Consider the following 17,829-nt stretch of genomic DNA (forward strand, 5'->3'; position numbering starts at 1 on the left):
AAAAAAAAAAAAAAAAAAAAAAAAAGAGAAACACTCTTGAGCTACATGATTAGATGATCTGTGCTCCCCCAAACTTTTGCAAACAAGAGACTGTACTCTGGACTTAAACTTTCTTTTCAATAAAAGCAATCTAGGAAGTTTCCTGGTTTAGGTAGAAAGTGGATTAGGCCAGGTGCAGTGGCTTATTCCTGTAATCCCAGCACTTTGGGAGGCCGAGGTGGGTGGACCACTTGAAGCCAGGAGTTTGAGACCAGCCTGGTCAACATGGCAAACCCATCTCTACTAAAAATACAAAAAGCCATGTGTGGTGGTGTGCACCTGTAACCCCAGCTACTCGGGAGGCTGAGGCAGGAGAATCACTTGGACCTGAGAGGCGGAGGTTACAGTGAGCCGAGATTGTACCACTGCAGTCCAGCCTAAGTGACAGAGCGAGACTCCATCTCAGAAAAAAAAAAAAAAAAAAGTGGATTTGGCACCATCCCCAGTGACAGGTGGGAAGGGACTGCCCTTAATTCCCTCTCCGAGATGCTCCAGTCCTGCCGGCCCCTGGAGTGTGACCTGAGGGACACAAAGCAGCACTGTCACCACCCTGAATGCCAGTTCCAAACACTGAATGGGGACACAGGTGACTTCAACACCAGGAGCTGACTGCTCTCTCCAAGCACAAGGAACCTTTTTTTTTTGGATCCATCCGCATCAGCAGTGTGAGCTGCAGGGAATATGCATCTGCTTAAGATTTTTTTTTTTTTTTAATGAGATGGGTCTTATTTGCTCTGTCTCCCAGGCTGTAGTGCAGTGGCATGACCACAACTCACTGCAGAGCCTTGACTTCCTGGGCTCCAGCTCCACAGATCATCTGAGCCTCCTGCTCAGCCTCCCAAACAGCTGGGACCACAAGTGTGTGCCACCAGGCCTGGCTCATTTTTATTTTTATAGAGACAGGGTCTCCCTATGTTACCTAGGCTGGTCACAAACTCTGGGACTCAAGAGATCCTCCTGTCTTGGCCTCCCAAAGTGCAGGGATTACACGCATAAGCCACCACTCCTGGCCTGCCTCAGATTTTAACCTGCATGAGGGAATGGGGAACTCAGTTATGGCGAGAAATGAGACCCCTCCCTCCAAGTGAGGTAGATACCGACCCTGAGATCCATGTGACCGTGTAACCATGCTGTGGGCCCAGAAATGAGGGCGATGGGGAGTATGACTGCCACATGACAGGCAGGATTGTATACCTACAGCCTGCTGGACCTGGGCCCAGTAGAGCAAGTGCTGCCACCTGATATTCCAATGTCACATTCAGAGACAGCCACTGGCCACTTTCCAGCAGGGCTGGTGGGCACTTGTGAGAATGGGAAACTGGACCCATGTGGAGGTGTTCTGCCTGGTATGCTCTGCTGGGCTGTGACTCATGGAGGCACTGGGGTCCTGCACCCAGGTGACATCAGAGCCCAGGGTGCCATCTTTTCTCAGCTCCTTCTAGCCCATGTTGTGGATGCAAGGCATGGGTGCTAGGTACCTTCCCCTTCCACCCACGCTCGGCTGCTGGGCCACTTTGACTGCCCTTGGAGTTCTGGGCCCTCAAGAGCCTTCTCCATCACCTGCTTCCCATTGGCGCTGCTCCAACACCCACCCCAGGTGCTCTGTGGAATGTGCCAGTCAGGGCTCCCTCAGGGAGAGTGAACGCCAAGGCCCACCTCAGCAGGCATGGCCAAACCACTCAACAAGCAGCCAGACACTGACGTCCTACCCAGCCCAGCCCTGAGACCTCGAGAGAAGGATAAGACGGACACCCTGACATCAAGAATGCGTGGCCTCGTGTGCAGCCCAACGCAAGCGCACAGAATGAGGGGGTGTCAGGATGATGACATGCGCTAGCGGTCTCTGGGGCAGGAGGGACCAGTGGGCTTCAAGGAGAAGGTGAACACCATGCTGAGTTTTGAAGGATGAAGAGGATGGAAGGTGAGTTTCAAGTCAAAGCTAAATGGGGAAAACAAACAAACAAACAAAAAATACAAATAGAGAATTGAAGCTGGCAGCAAGGAGAAAGACAAGGTTCCGAGGCCAGGTTAACAGGACAGTGGTCAGAGAGGGGATGATGACTGGGGTTGGAAGATGGCAAGTAGCCCCTCAGCCACAACAGGGACACCAAAGATGACGGAAGAGCTGGCATGAGGCCAAAGGGAGGCCAGACAGAGGGACTTTTGGAAACTTGGCAGAGGTGTGAATGTGACTTCCAAGCTGGTGGGCAGCAGGACGGAAAGGGTGGATGATGGGTGTGATGGCCCTATGTGTGGTGTGCTGGGCAGATGCCCTCATGGTAAAGCCAAGGCTCTGCCATTGACCACGAGGCACCACCGACCACACTCTGACTCCTCCAGCGATACAGCTGCCCTCCCAGCAGGAATGGTACCAAGGAGCCATTGGTATCATCAATTGTCCGCTGACAACCGGTTGCATGAAGTCTTTAAAACTGGGGCTGGGTTTTAAAGACTTGAGAGGCTGAGCCAGAGGATTGCTTGGAAAGTATGGTCCCTGCCCACAAAAAGCCCAGCCTCCAGACCAGAGGGAAGCGGCACGATGAGGGTATGAGAGTGCTTCTGTTGGCAGGTTCAGCCTCTGTGCTCTGACTTTCTCCACCTCAGGGATGTCCCTTCACCCAGGTTCCTACAGAGCCCCATGCTCTTCCCTCATCTCAGAACCACAGATTGGAATCCAGAAGGAGCCTAGCTGAAGATCATTTAGTCCAGGGGGTGGCAACCTTTTCCTGGAAAGGGTCAGGCAGTAAATATTTTCGGTGCTGCCGGCCACAGTGTCTCTGTTGCACCTGCTCATTTCTGCTGTTGTAGTCCCAAAGCAGCCATAGACAATACATACGTGAAATGGGCATGGCTGTGTTCCAATAAAACTTTATTTGCAAAAGCAGGCAGCAGGGCAGGTTTGACCCACCAGTCACAGATCTCATGCTCGACACTCCCATCCTACAGATGCTAAAGTGGAGCCTCAGGAAGATGGAACTGACTTGACCAAGGCTGCATGGCTACCACGACCAGACCAGAACTCGGAACGTCTGTTCCTCAATCTTCAAATCTCTTTTTAAATACTGTTCAACCAACTGCTTCCTCCTGGCAAAGTGGGGTCCTGGAAATGACCATGAATCTTATTGACTCAAGTGATTGGAAAGTCCAGTAGAACCTGCTGGGATGTTTGTGTTTTCAATGAAGTAGAGAAAACAAAAACAGATGAAGGACTTCAGCATTTTTTAAAAACGGAGTGTTCATTCAAATAAACTTTAAATCCCACCAGGCAACCACGGGCACTTCACACTCCTGAGATAGGCCCAGCAATAGCTGAGACAAATCTCACTCCTATCTAATTATCATTAATCTTCCCTCCAGGCTTTTCCATACCTGCTAAATAGCTCAATCCATCTCATTACTGAAGGTGGCTTCCAGGTGTCGTTGTGAGAAATCTCATTAGCACAAATGTACTTCTGTATGGTGGGTCTGATAGACCTACCTCCCGAGACAGGGATGTTGAATGACAAAATCTCAGCTCTGAGGACCATTGAAGCACTGGGTTCCCCAAAGTTTTGGCCACGCTCAGTAGTAAGAGCCTTGTATTATTGTCATTTTCAACCACAGATATCATGCCCCCCAAATAAGAAGAAAGCAAACACCTTAAAAGGGCAGACTTGAAGATTCACAATAAATAGGTAACGCGCGAATCGTCCAACACTATGAAGCTCAGCTGTTCCTCCTCTCGGACGGGATAATTTCACATGTTCAGACCACCCTGTCAGCATGTCAGATTTAAAATATTACACGTAGAATAATGAAAAATGGCCAACATCTCACCACCGTCTTTTGATTAATGAGGAGTTCCTTAGAGATTGATTGGTTTGTTTGATTTTGTTACCAGGAGTGACTGATGGCTATTTTAAAAAATACTTAGCTTAGCGCTACCCTCCATGAGATAATTTTCATATGCCTTGTGTAGCTGCGTCCAGAATAATTGGACTTTATTGCCTTCCTTCCATGCATGAACTGAAGTTCCCTGGAGAAGGAAAACAGCTTCAGACTTTGTTGCTTTAATATTTCCATGTAGATCAGCTGCGGTGTTCATGGAGAGGCTTCCACCAGATGGCCAGCCTGCCTTGAAGTGACATTTCCCATTTCCCGTCGATTACTCACCAATGGAAAATAATGTGATACAAATCCCTCATTTGGGGTAATATGTGGCCATATCCTTGTTGTACCTGCACTAAAGATAAATCATGCAATATTTTCTCAATTCTCCAGGGAGAAAATAGGAGAAACAGCAGGTCACCAGTGTCTGGCAGGAAAAGGGAATCGTTATTGGTAAGGCATTCACTAGGACATTGAAATCTAATGTCCTAATTTCTTTCTTTTTTTCTTTCTTATTGCTTATTCTTCTGTATCTCAGTGGAGAAGAAACTTATTTTGGTTGTTTAAAACATTTAAGCTCTGATTTTTAGGAAGAATCCCAGTTTTGGTTGAGTCCCTAGATATCTGTTCTCAAAACACCGGTTTTGATGCTGAGGTGAGGACGCAAGTATTAGTTTTCAAAAGCCCAATTTCATCTCCTGAACAGACTCAAATGATTAATTCTCATTCAAAGTCATTGTCAAATTGTTACTTTTAAAAATCTTAGTAATTTCTCTTCAGTATTTAGTACAAAGCTGTCGGTTACTCTCAGATCATCCTTGTTGTTCAACTTCTCTGTGTGATTCCAGCAAATTCTTTTAGCTGGTCACTCTTTAATTACTGTTAAAGATGAGTAAGTAAAAATGACAATATTATTAATAAGGTATGAATAATTATCACTAACATTTATTCAGCCCTTAACATGTGCCGGGCAGTGTGGCAAGGGTATTCCATGCTTTAAGCCATTTATTGTCACCGCCATCCTGAGAAGCCAGGACTATTATCATCATCTTCCAGACGTGGAAAGTGAGACAGTCCCTGTCCTACAGCCTGAGCAGGATTCGAACCCACGGATCTGATTCCAAGTTGTTCAACTCTGTTCACTGGGGAAGCCAAGTGTTAGGAAACTCGTCTTTCTGGAATGTTCCAATTTTTCTCTTCTCAGAGAGAAGTCAGCCCTGTTATTTCCCAGTTTCTGCTCTTCCTACCAGGCTGCAGGTCTCTGCCCACCCTGTCCTCATAGGAGGGCAGCAATAAGGAACTGGGTTAGGATCCCTTCCCCGGTCCGGAGATGTTGGGGTATGTAGTCTTCCCAACATCTCCGGAGTCCCTGAGTCTTCCGTCCATGCAAGGGGCATCTGTCCCTCTCCTGCAGACAGTGATGCACCCTGGGCCGCAGGCTGGTTGCTGGCAAGTTGCTGTTCTTCAGTGAAAGAATCTGTTTGTTGGAGGCACCAGAAGGTTCTGGAAGCTGCAGAAAATTCTAGAAATGGTGGAAGGTTCTGGAAACAGTTTCCTCCCTCCTCCTCTCCCCCTTCTCCACCACAGGCAGCATCTGCTATAGTGTGAGCTACAACCCTGCCTGGCCCTCCACCAAGCCTGAGGAGGACGCGAGCTCGGTTGCGGCTGACAGCATTCAGGAGCGGAACTCCAAGCAAGGAGGTCACCTGTCCAGGAGATTACTCCCTTAGTAACTCAAGCTTTTATGCACTCATTGGTATTCATCCAGACGGTTGTTTTGGCTAGAAAGAAACACTTTCTCCTCACTAGAATTACAAATAATTTGAGCAGAAAACTATAGGGAAGACATATTAATCATGTTTGAAAGGATGTATTTTTTGGTACAAAGGGTTTTCTTAATCTAAAAATGCTTTCCCCAATCTCTATTTATATCTGATGGTAGTTTCTAGCACACAGAGTACGTAACTTGTTTTGTTTAGTCCTTTCATACCCACCTCCTATGCAGATTAAAAAGCTGCATTTTTTTCTTTTTCTTTTTTTTTGAGAGGGAGTCTTGCTCTGTCACCTAGGCTAGAGTGCAGTGGCACGATCTCGGCTCACTGCAACCTCCACCTCCCGGGTTCAAGCGATTCTCCTGCCTCAGCCTCCTGAATAGCTGAGATTACAGGTGCCCACCACTACGCACAGCTAATTTTTGTATTTTAGTAAAGACAGGGTTTCACCAGGCTGTTCTCAAACTCCTAACCTCAAGTGATCTGCCAGATTCAGCTTCCCAAAGTGCTGGGATTACAGGTGTGAGCCACTCACACTCAGCCAAAATCCCATAGATTAATATGTGTCCTTTGAATCAGTCTCTTCCTTAGTAACTTGCTTGAGGATCCAAGGAGTGAACCACTATGGAAATTTTTCTGTAATAGTTTCCCTTAACCCTTATTTGGATTTGTAAGTCTAAAAACTTACCATTATCTGACATATGAAGTATGAGCTGTGGACATTGTCTCATCTTTTCCTTATTCCCTATTTATATTTATTTGTTAGTCCAAAACATCATTGTTACCTGACAAATTAAATGTCATGAAAGCAGCTGTTTTATGCAGAACAACATAGTGCTGTGTAGTTTTTAATCTCATGCTAATGTCGGAGCCAGCACTCCTGCCTCCAGCCTCCGATCCTTCTCATTGACCCCGAATAACAGACACCTGAGCAGGCACCTGCTGGGGGATGGCCTTTGATAGGATGATTAGAAAGGAGTGTTTCCATGATTTGCTTATGCTTCACCCTGCCTTTCAGTTAAAGATTAAGTCTTTGCCTCAGATTTCAGTTCTGTGGCACGCTGGGGAGGGATGTGAATATTTTCTTTATTTTTTAAAAAAACAAACCCTTGTAAATAGAGTTGGTTTATTTTTAACAAGGTAGAAGCATTGTGGGAAGCTGGTTTTCAGATTTCATTCCAGCCACGGACTGTGCTGTGCAAACGAAGACACAGCCTGGATTCTCCCTAATGAAAAGAGTGTGTTGGGGATGGGGATGGTGCGTGTGTGGGGGGTGGGCTCTGAGGAGGCAGCTCCCCCTGCACAGAGATCCGGGCCACATGCAGGTCTGCAGTGACTCTGCCTTCTCTCTGGCCTCATCTTTATGCAGCACTTGCCTTAAACAAGCTCAGATGCCCCACCTCAGGCAGGTTAACCAACTTTTACTGAGCATCTGCTATGTGCAGGGCAGACCAATAGGCGTAAAGGAGGTCTCTGTCTTCCTAGAGATAGTCTGGTAGATGAGACAGATGTAGAAACTAATAAATCTAACGAAGGGCAGGCCATGTCATAACAAAAACAGTAAGTGAAACCCAAGCCACAAGAGACACGCATAGGTTGAGGGGATCATGGAGGGAGTGACTGATTCCCACCAAAGGCGAGGGGCAGAGAGGGCTTTGCAGGATAAACAGGCAGCAAAAGGGAGATATTTCAAAAAGTGGGAGGAGGTTGTGTTTCACGTGTACCTGGGGAAGTTTGGGAGGGAGATGGGACATGAGGAGCAAATCTTCAAATAGCCCAAATTAAAGAAAGAAGTCTCTAAGGCAGCCTGTTGACTGAAACAAGATGCAAAACAGACTGTGTTAAAAATAAGTTTGGGAAACAAATTATGTTCAGTAAAGCAACACTTAAAATAATGTTAGCTGAGGTGCAGTGGCTCACACCTGTAGTCCCAGCCCTTTGGGAAGCCCAGGTGGGCAGATCACTTGAGGTCAGGAGTTTGAGACCAGCCTGGCCAACATGGTGAAACCCTGTCTCTACTAAAAATACAAAAATCAGTCACGGGTGGTGGCACCTGTAATCCCAGCTACTCAGGAGGCCGAGGCAGGAGAATACTTTGAACCTGGGAGGTGGAAGTTGCAGTGAGCCGAGACCATGCCACTGCACTCCAGCTTGGGTGACAGAGTGAGACTCTGTCTTGAAAAAAAAATTAATAATGTTATAGAAATTTTAGGAAAATATATAAATATATACATATTCGCTATAAATGTTGGTTGTTGTTGGTTTTTCGTTTTTTTTTTTTTTTTTTTTTGAGACAGAGTCTCGCTCTGTCGTCCAAGCTGCAGTGCAGTGGCACCATTTTGGCTGAAGTCTCCACCTCCCCGGTTCCAGCCTCCTAGGTAGCTGGGAATACAGGCATGCACCACCACACCCGGCTAATTTTTGTATTTTTAGTAGATACAGGGTTTGACCATGTTGGCCAGGCTGGTCTCAAACTCCTGACCTCAGGTGATCCACCTGCCTTGGCCTCCCAAAGTACTAGGAGTACAGGAATAAGCCACTGTGCCTGGCCTATAAATGTATCTTTAAAAGGCCTCTATATATCCTCAATCAATGACAGCGTCTGGGGTGGGACAGGAGGGAATTGGAATGGGGCAGGGGTGTCAGAGTGGACTTTAGTCTTTGTTTGTTTGTTTTTTTTTTTTTAACTAAGGAAATATATATTCTGTATTACCTATGTAATTAAAATATATTTTAAAATCTAATAAATTACCTATTTACTTTTCATTATAACACGTGGCACTTAAGGTTATTATGTTATGTCCAATACATCTAGGTTTGATAAGTAAAAGTCAAACGGATTCTGGAGAAGCCAAAATACTGACCCAGAAAATCTAGATTCACCTCGTGTAATTCCCTTATTTTACAAATTGAGAAGTGTGGGTTTCGCATGGTCTTTTTGTTGATAGGCGCAGGAAGACGTACGTGAAATAATTCATGGAGAAGTCATAGTGGCCTTGAAGTTTTCCAGATAACTATGAAAAACTACATTAAGATGCTATTTTTCTACAAAATTCATTTTACCAACCTCAAAACATATTTTCTCTGAAGAGGGCACACACTGGCAATACCCGAGTGTGACATGCTAGCAAGAGTACTAGGCTGGGAGTCAAGAGACTCAAATTCCACCCGGGAGCCACCACATGACCTTGGCATGAGCCCATCACCAGGCTCCTCAGCCTGCTCATCGCAGCACCAGGGATTTCCAAAGCCCTGGGGAAATATTACTTCACAACAATGGAGAAAGACTTTTTTATCCAGGAGGTCAGAATGCTGGCCTTAAAAAATGTCCTTCCAACAGATTTCAGAAGTGAGATTCTAATTTAAGACTTGCAGGATCTCTAATGTGAAGCCTAGTTTGGTGGGGTTGAACACCAAAAGGATAGGAAGGGCTTCTCTTTTGAGAATGTGGGGAGAAAGAAAAATCAGTATTTTGACTAAAAAAAAGTATTTAAGTTATGATCAGATACATATTTGTCTAGAAATAAAAAGGCATTCCTCCCACCCGCCACCCTTTTAAATATTCACAGCTGGCTCTCTGGCCATATAAAGTTACCATGCTGTCAAATGACTCAACTTACAACATCTGTACTGGTGACCAACATCCTGTATCACGGGTTATCTAACACTTTGGGTCACGACACCCCTGTTTGAGTAAGGTTTATTTTACTAGCACCAAGAGACTCCTGCATTTAACATCTGCGGTGCTGCTCCTGAAATTCCTAGCCGTAAAACAAGTAAATTCAGCGTGGTCTGAAATTCCAGAGCGTAGCCACGAACTACAGAGAAAACACATTCAGAGGGGCCGGTGGGTAATGGAGCAGGGCTTAGCTCAGCCGGGGCTGCACATCTGGCTATGCCTTCTCTCCGCAAGTGTGGGAAGAGGACCTGGAAATGCCAGGGTCCAGCCAGGCAGAGAGTCGCTGGACGGTCTGCACAGGCAGAGGCTGCTCTGGCCACATGGTACACTCCCCGCAGTGTACACTTAGGTGCCAGGTTGGTGACATTGGGTGTGACCAGCTGTTAACCACTAAACTCCATCTGCTGAAGTCCTGTGGGCCAAATACTCCACATGCCTGAAGATGCTTCCAGCTTACAATTGTGAACCCAGCTTCTGTGTCCAGCATTGAGAGTTTAAAGTAGGGCCTGCCCATTCTCTGGATAGACACAGAGCTGTTAAAATAATGATTATGTAGACATTGTACCACGTGGGAAAATATTGATGATGAGACCACACTGGAGAAAATCAGCAAACAGAACACAGGGTGGCAACATCACCGTGGTAATAAATTGGTAAGACTGCCTGGAACACTATGCAGCCATAAAAAAGAGCCAGATCATGTCCTTTGCAGGAACATGGATGGAGCTGGAGGCCATTATCTTTAGCAAACTAACGCAGGAACAAAAAACCAAATACCACATGTTCTCACTTATAAGTGGGAGCCAAATGAAGAGAACACATGGACGCATAGAGGGGGACCACACACACTGGGGCCTACCTGGGGCGAAGGATGGGAGGAGGGAGAGGATCCGGACTTTTCCGGAGTACTAGGCTTAATACTTGAGTGACGAAATAATCTATACAATAAACCTCTATGGCACAAGTTTACCTGTATAACAGACCTGCACATGGACCCCTGAACTTAAAATAAAACTTAAATAAATAAATAAATTGGTAAGATCTGACTTGCCTGTGCAGCTGAGGACTAGAACTAAACACAGAAAAATTGCAATAGCTTAGTTCACTGGAGTGAAGTGGCTTTAAAAAAAATTTTTTTTTTTTCTTTTTGAGGGAGTTTTGCTCTTGTTGCCCAGGCTGGAGTACAATGGCGTGATCTCGGCTCACTGCAACCTCCGCCTCCTGGGTTCAAGCGATTCTCCTGCCTCAGCCTCCTGGGTAGCTGGGATCACAAAATTTTTTTTCATGCTATTCATGAAAATTAATAATTTCAAAGACATAATTCCAGCTTTTTAAGGGAGTCTCGGGCAAGGCATGGGGGTGGCATCTGCATGCAACACACAGTTGACAGGAAAAAGGGATGATGGAAGCTCAGGATGAACCCCTGTGGGAGCCAGAGCAAAGTCGTGAACTTCAAAGCTCTTTGACAAGTACAGGATGATCAAAAACATATGGCTTTAGGACAACTCCCAGTCACATCTTCCGTGTGGCCGATGCCTGGCAATCCTTCAAGTCACTGTTCTGTATCAACATGGCTTGTGTGCTGGGTGAGCGTGCACTGGGGAGAGGCTGGCTGACAATCACTATGGCACTGTCCCATCAAGACTACGCACAGACTCCCCAACGAGACACAGACCTGGCCTTATGTGCCCGACATTCTACTCCAGGAGCAAGCAGCCTCTAAATTATTTGTCACCGCTACCCTGAGTGTCCCATTTTCACGATGCCACCCAGCTCTGGGTTCAATCCTGCTCTTGCTCATTGCCCTGGGCAAGGTGTCAGTCTCAGACTGGGTCAAGAGGCTGTGTCCCCGCCCCTTACATTTAAATTTTAGTGGGTGGCATCTTTCCCAGCCATAACGAGTGGAAATGCAATCACCTCCCTCCCTGATGCCGGCGTAATCTAACCGTCACAAGCCAGGAAGGGTTGTGGCGAGCCATTGATCTTATTGTATAATTATGGTTAGGGAAGTGTGAATGATAAAGGATGAAAAGGAGAGGTGGAAACAATAGACTTTGTCCAAAAATGAGATGAGCTAAATTACAGTGCATGGATTCAATGGAAAATCATTTATCTATTTTTAAAAATGCTTTGTGGGCCGGGCGCAGTGGCTCACGCCTGTAATCCCAGCACTTTGAGAGGCTGAGGGGGGCAGATCACCTGAGGTCAGGAGTTTGAGACCAGCCTGGCCAACATGGTGAAACCCCATCTCTACTAAAAATACAAAAATTAGCTGGGTGTGGTGGTGGGTGTCTACAGTCCCACCTACTTGAGACACTGAGGCACGAGACTCACTTGAACCTGGCAGGTGGAGGTTGTGGTGGGCTGAAACTATACCACTGCACTCCAGCCTAGGCGACAGAGTGAGACTCTGTCTCAAAAATAAATACGTAAATAAATAAAATAAAAATAAACAAATAAAAATGCTTTGTAAAACCACATGACAATGGAAAAAAGCATGAGATATAAAATTGAGAAAAAATACTGTATAAAATGGTATGTGAATTATGATTCTAACTATAAAAATACATTTAAAGACCACAAAGGAATACAAATATGTATGTGTGCATGCACATACACATCTAAATGACATGTGTAGTCACGTTTTATTCTAGAAAGGAGACGAACAGGTGCATTTCCTTTAATGCAGAAGGGAGTCCACAGAGAGTGGCTCTGAGCAGGTGACTTAGTTGATTTCAGGAGCGGTGAGATCATGGGGAATTTTTTCTCTATGGCCAACAATTTCTATAACATCATGCATATGCAACTGAAAAATCATTATCTCAAAGCACACGAATTTTGTATAGTTTGGCAGCATTTTCTGCAGTTTAAATGGTCGTATGAAACCCTTCGGTTTAGCCAGGGGCGCACCTTACAGCAAACCCACACTACGGGCCTGGCAGGAGGCAAACCGGCATGAAAGGACAACATGGCACTCCCCGGCCCTTGGAAAGCACAGGAATCCTTCCTCATTGCAACACCATCTCTAAACGCTCTCCAGGGGAGGAGGCAGCCAGCCTTGCTGTGCTGTTCAGCACTGAAGCAGACTGAAAAAGCAATGATCATCAAATGCAAGTTCAGCTGCAGCCCAGCTCTGTGGGGAGGTTGTTGGATGTCTGTCTAGGGGAGCCCCTGACTCAGGCTTAGCTTCATCCTTGAGGTCCAGCCTTGCACCTGCTGTGTTTCCTCATCTGGGGTCCAGCTGGCATCTGCCTGTACCTGAGGACCTGCCCAGGGAAGGCCGACAGAGACGGTGGGGGACTGAGGACAAGAGTGGGGGCCAGGCAGCCCACCCATCCTCAGGGCATGCCCAATTCTCCCTCGTGTTAGATGCAGAAATCAAGTTACCTCGACTGAACTCATTTTAAAAATGACTTTACTCCATTCTGTTTCAATGTTGCATTCTTGGCTTTGACCTTGTGTATTAAAGAAGCAGCTCCATGAAAATGTTTCAACATTAATATGTGCTGTGAAAGAGATGGCTGATTATTTTGTTGGTATCATTTGTCTAAGGCTCCATGGGACAAATTAGTTTCATAGTTCTAGTGCGAGTAAAGATCATATTTCCTAAAGGTGATTTTAAAACTATTTTTTCATTGACAGTAGAAAGCTGAGAGTGAAATTTTGTGTTTAGTTATACAAACGACATTAATGTGTTTGTAGCACCTCTACTGCTCTCCTTCCTCCCACCCACCATCCTTCTACATATTAAGAAAATATTTTCTCTTTTTTTTCAACAGACTCTCTCTTTTATTATAAACTGCCTCAAATTCTTTTTTGGAGTAGATAAGATGTCAATAAACCTGCATAGCAATATATCTTGAGGAAATTGACTATTGGCAGAGACACACTTTCTTACCTTCAACAAGGTCGTAACACCACTCAACTAAAAAAAATCTGGGCCGGGCGCAGTGGCTCATACCTGTAATCCCAGCACTTTGGGAGGCCAAGGCGGGCAGATCACCTGAGGTTGGGAGTTCAAGACCACCCTGACCAACATGAAGAAACCCCGTCTCTACTAAAAATACAAAATTAGCCAGGTGTGGTGGCGCATGCCTGTAATCCCAGCTATTCGGGAGGCTAAGGAATGAGGATCACTTGAACCTGGGAGGCGGAGGTTGCGGTGAGCCAGAGATGGTACCATTGCACTCCAGCCTGGGCAACAAGAGCGAAACTCCATCTCAAAAAAAAAAAAAAAAAAAAAAAAAAAAAAAAAAAAAAAAAAAAAAAAAAAAAAAAATCTGCAGCAAGAAAAATAAAAAATCAGGCTGTGAGGCTGTCTATAAGACAACTCAGCTAGGCCCTTCAGAAAGTCAGTCACAACAGAAAGTCTGGGAGACTGTTATAGATTGAAATAGATAAAAAGATGTAAAAATGAACATATTGATCTTTGATTAGATCCTTTTAAAAAAAATAAGCTATAAAAGACGTTTTGGATGCAATTGGGAAAACATGAATATGAACTGGATAGTAGATGATGCTAAAGTTAATTTTTTAAAAAATTAATGTTATGAGGTATGATAATGGTGTTGCAGAGACATAGGAGAATGTCCTTGGTAGATATCTAATGAAATATTTAGAGTCAAGTATCATGACCGTTTACAATTTACAATTTTCTTCCTTTTTTTTTTTTTTGAGACGGAGTCTCACTCTGTCACCCAGGCTGGAGTGCAATGGCGTGATCTCGGCTCACTGCAACCTCCGCCTCCTGAGTTCAAGCAATTCTCTTGCCTCAGCCTCCCGAGTAGCTGGGGTTACAGGCGTGCGCCACCGTGCCCAACTACTTTTTATATTTTTAGTAGAAAGGGGTTTCACAATGTTGGTCAAGCAGGTCTCAAACTCCTGACCTCGTGATCCGCCTGCTTCAGCCTCCCAAGGTGCTGGGATTTCAGGTGTGAGCCACCACACTAAGCCTACAATTTACTTTCAAATGGTTAAGAAAAAAAACAAAACAAAATGTGTGTGTGTCTCTGTGTGTGTACAGAGAGAGACAGAGAGAGAGAGAAATGTATATGGCAAAATATAAACTATGGTTAGAGTCAGGTGGACAGTCTACTGGTGTTCCTTGTACTATTCTTCCATCTTTGCTGTCTGTTTGAAAATTTTCAGTCAGTTGGGTGGAGATCTATGAAAGTCCAACACTTATAGATCAACCAGAAATCGGTGAAATCTGATGGCAACTCATTTTCTGGAACCCCAAGTATACCCCCAAACAACTCAAATGGTTGGGATCAATGTTAATGGGTTTCAAGGAACAGTCATAAAACTTAGCAAGAAAGAGGAAAACAATCACCACCATCACCACAATTTTGCTGCTGTCACTGTCTGCAGGACGGGTCGCAAAACTGCGTGGCAAGAAGAGACAGCGGTTCATGAGGCCAAGAGAGCGAGACCATCCTGGCCAACGTGGCAAAACCCTGTCTCTACTAAAAATACAAAAATTAGCCGGGCATGGGGGCGTGCCTCTGTAGTCCCAGCTACTCGGGAGGCTGAGGCAAGAGAATTGCTTGAACCTGGAAGGTGGAGGTTGCAGTGAGCCAAGATCGCGCCACTGCACTCCAGCCTGGCGACAGAGCGGGACTCCGTTTCAAAGAAAAAAGGGAGAGAGAGAGAGAGAGAGAGAGAGAGAGAGAGAGAGAGAGAGAGAGAGAGAGAGAGAAAAGAAGAGACAGCATTTCAGAAGGAGTCTCTGCCCAGCATCCAGCAGCAGTTGGTTAAGAGAAGCCCATGTATGAGAATCCGGATGCTGCAGCGCCCCCTAGAGTCACCTCCATTGAAACACATTTTTTTTTCCGCAGTCGGAGTGGCCGATTGCTGCAGGTATGACATCTGGCCAGTACCAAGCTTTCTTAACTCTGCAGAGACCACCCCAACGCGGGAATGGGCAGACATAAGGGCACGGGGAGTCCTGTACGAGTCACCTGATCCCCAGCACCAGGTCAAGGCTGCAGAAGTCCCAGGCGCGCTCCTGCCCGTCACACCCACACACAAAGCTTGCTTCTCAACTACGCCAGGACAGCGCAGCTTCCCCTGAGCGAGGCCCTAAACGTGGATTCACAGCTGCACAGCATCCGCTGACCCCACTCCAGAATGATGGCTGGGCAAGTCTCTGTTGTAACCCACGCCAATTTAAGGGATGCCGAGAATGAGCTCTCAGTCACGTATTCATTCATTTTAAAAATGTTTACAGAGGAAATTCTCTGTGCCAGGCTCTGTGTCAGACATATGTTTGTGAACAAATCAGATAAGGTCCCCGCACTCATGGTGTCTAAGGTCTACTGTGAGACACGGCAATGAAACAAGTAAAAAATACGTGTGTGGGGTGTACAGAGGGAGTGTGTGTGGAGAGTGTGTGCAGAGAGTGTGTGTGGAGTGTGTGTGTGGAGAGAGTGTGTGGAGTGAGTGTATGAATGGAGACAGTGTATGTGGAGTGAGTGTGTGGAGTGAGTGTGTTTGTGTGGAGTGTGTGCAGAGTGTGTGTGAGGAGTGTGTGTGGAGTGAGTGTGTGTGGAGTGAGTGTGGCATGTGTGTGGAGTGAGTGTGTGTGGAGTGAGTGTGGCATGTGTGTGGAGTGAGTGTGTGTGGAGTGAGTGTGTGTGGAAAGAGTGTATGAGTGGAGAGAGTGTGTGTGGAGTGTGTGTGGAGTGTGTGTGCAGAGTCAGTGTATGAGTGGAGTGAGTGTGTGTGTGGAGTATGTCTGCAGAGTGAGTGTGTGTGCAGAGTGAGTGTGTGTGCAGAGTGTATGATTGGAGTGTGTGTGCAGAGTGTGTGTGGTATATGGAGTATGTATGTGTGTAGTATGTGGTATATGTGTGTAGTAGCATGTAGTGTATGTGTGTGGTATGTGTGTGGCGTGGTGTGTGATATGTGCTATGTATGTGTGTGGTGTGTGTGGAGTGAGCGTGTGTTGTGTGATGTGGTCTGTGTGTGAAGTGAGCGTGTGTGGAGTGTGGTGTGTGTGTTTATACAGTCATCCCTCAGTATTCACAGGGGACTGGCTCCAGGACCCCTGAGGATTCCAAAATCCTCAGCTGTTCAAGTCCCTGACATTAAATGGCTTAGTGTTTGCATATGGTCAATGTACATCCTCTCATACACTGCAGATCATCCCTAGATGACACAATACCCAACACAATGTAAGGTTATGTAAATAGTTGTCATACTGTGTTTTTATTTGTATTGTTTTTTATTGTTGTATTATTATTTTAATTTTTCCAAATATTTTTGATCCATGAATGTGGAACCTGCAGATACAGAGAGCCAACTGTACATCACATAGGAACATATCTATTTACCAGCAGATTTGTTCCAGAAAGGAAATCAATGGGGTGCAGCTGAATGGTGGCTTTTACCTCTCCTACTGATACTGAACGCTGGGCAGCACGGCCCTCTGAAATCCCACTCGTTCCTGCCAGGAGCAGGGGGGATTTGAGGAGTGTCTCTTTGAGGAAGTGGCTGTAGGTCAAGTCCTGAGAGAGGGGAAGGAGGGAGCCGGAGGGCAGAGCTCCAGTTGGAGACATCTTGTGAGTTACCTAAGAGTGATGAATTCAGGATGCGAGGAGAGGGCAGAGAGGGCAACATCAGCCAGACCTTGCAGGTGGTGATAAGTAGTTGGATGTTTATTCTAAGGGAAGAGGAGGCCATGGAATTGTTGTAAGCAGTGGATGGACATGAGGTGACTTGAGTTTTAAAAGGCCACTATGGTGACTCTGTAGCAAGTCGACTAGAGGTGGGCAAGAGTAGAAGGTATTGCCCCAGGCCAAGTGAGACATCAGTTCCTTAAACAAGGACAGTGGCTGTGGAGCAGGAGAGGAGTGGACAGATTCCACATACACATTGCAGGTAGAATTGACAGGCTTTGCTAATGGGTTGGATGTTAGAGTTGAGAAAAGAGGAGAAACCAAGGAAAACTTCCAGGTTTCTGGTTTAAGCCAACGGTGGTGCCAATTCCAGAGAGAGGAACTGACATGGACAGGCTGGTGGGGAGAACATGGAAGTCAACAGGTAAGAGTTCTTCATCTTCTGCAGGATACCTCCTGCCTTTCAGTCAGTCAGTTTATCAATCTGGTACTTGTTGAGGGTTTACCATGTATTAAGTTCTGCACATTTACCTTGACATATTTTTAAAGATGATTTGAAATGACTTGTAATAAAACTCATAGGTACAAGAAAACTATTGAAAAGGTACATGTGTGAAAGTACAAGAGCCAAGTAACAAAAGGATGAAAAGAATCATATCCAAGTCCTAATCCTAAAAGAGACTGCTGCAATTACAAGCAACAAACCTTAACTCTGAGTTTCCCAGGAGCCAAAGCGAAAAGGGAAAGTTGAGTTTTATAAAGCCGATTGTCTAATAAAAAGAAGCATGCCTGCTTACTCAGAGAAATAATATTTTGCCCTTATTCTCAACTTCAAAAGCATTTTTCTTACTAC

The 17,829-nt window shown here is 45.6% G+C and overlaps 1 protein-coding gene across 1 annotated transcript in view; it reads right to left on the reverse strand.

Moving 5' to 3' along the window:
- Positions 1-17,829, reverse strand: part of CLDN14 (claudin 14) — an 81,636-nt gene that overhangs the window by 62,612 nt on the left and 1,195 nt on the right. The gene's annotated exons all lie outside the window — the stretch shown is intronic.

The sequence above is a fragment of the Rhinopithecus bieti genome, unplaced genomic scaffold, assembly GCF_001698545.2.
Source record: "Rhinopithecus bieti isolate Rb0 unplaced genomic scaffold, ASM169854v2 scaffold_25394, whole genome shotgun sequence".
In the NCBI taxonomy this organism is placed as follows: domain Eukaryota; kingdom Metazoa; phylum Chordata; class Mammalia; order Primates; family Cercopithecidae; genus Rhinopithecus; species Rhinopithecus bieti.